Source organism: Propithecus coquereli, unplaced genomic scaffold, assembly GCF_000956105.1.
Source record: "Propithecus coquereli isolate 6110/MARCELLA unplaced genomic scaffold, Pcoq_1.0 Scaffold167, whole genome shotgun sequence".
Taxonomy (NCBI): Eukaryota; Metazoa; Chordata; class Mammalia; order Primates; family Indriidae; genus Propithecus; species Propithecus coquereli.
In genome coordinates, this window is record NW_012141302.1 from 3635952 (window position 1) to 3636564 (window position 613).

Genomic DNA, 613 nt, shown 5'->3' on the forward strand with positions numbered 1-613 from the left:
AACAAAAATCAACACCTACAAGTCCCTGTTCTACTTAGAATAATAGGACTTAAATAGTAAAATAATAAAAAATTATGTTCCTATTTTATGCCTTCATTTCCCTAGATTCAAAATATGAACAATTTTAATATTGTAAGATAGAATTTAAGTTCTGTGATTCAACATTAAAGTCAAGGTTAACTTTGAATAAAATTCCCATAAAAATGTAAAGAAGATCTCAGTATATCAACATGTATCCAAAATTGAAGATCAAGTAAAACAAGCAGAAGTGATACTGTAAAACATGCCTCTTAAAATGATTTATTATAATAAATGACACGCTAACAATGAGAAGGTGAGCTGACAAAGGAGAGGAGCTGACTCCTCTCCAATCCTATTTCTATCACAGCTGGAGGTGCATGGCTTCCTTGTTCTTACAAAGGAATTACTGCCACATGGTGAGCTCCTGTAACAAAAGTTAAATACGAATCAGCTTCCCTTCTTAAATATTAATAATTCAATCACTACATAAAGGAATCTAGTAATGTATAGTATAATTAAAGACATCAGAGCTTAGAGGAGCTCAAGATTTTCTTGGGGGTTTACTCCGATGCTATCTGAGTGATGACATCTG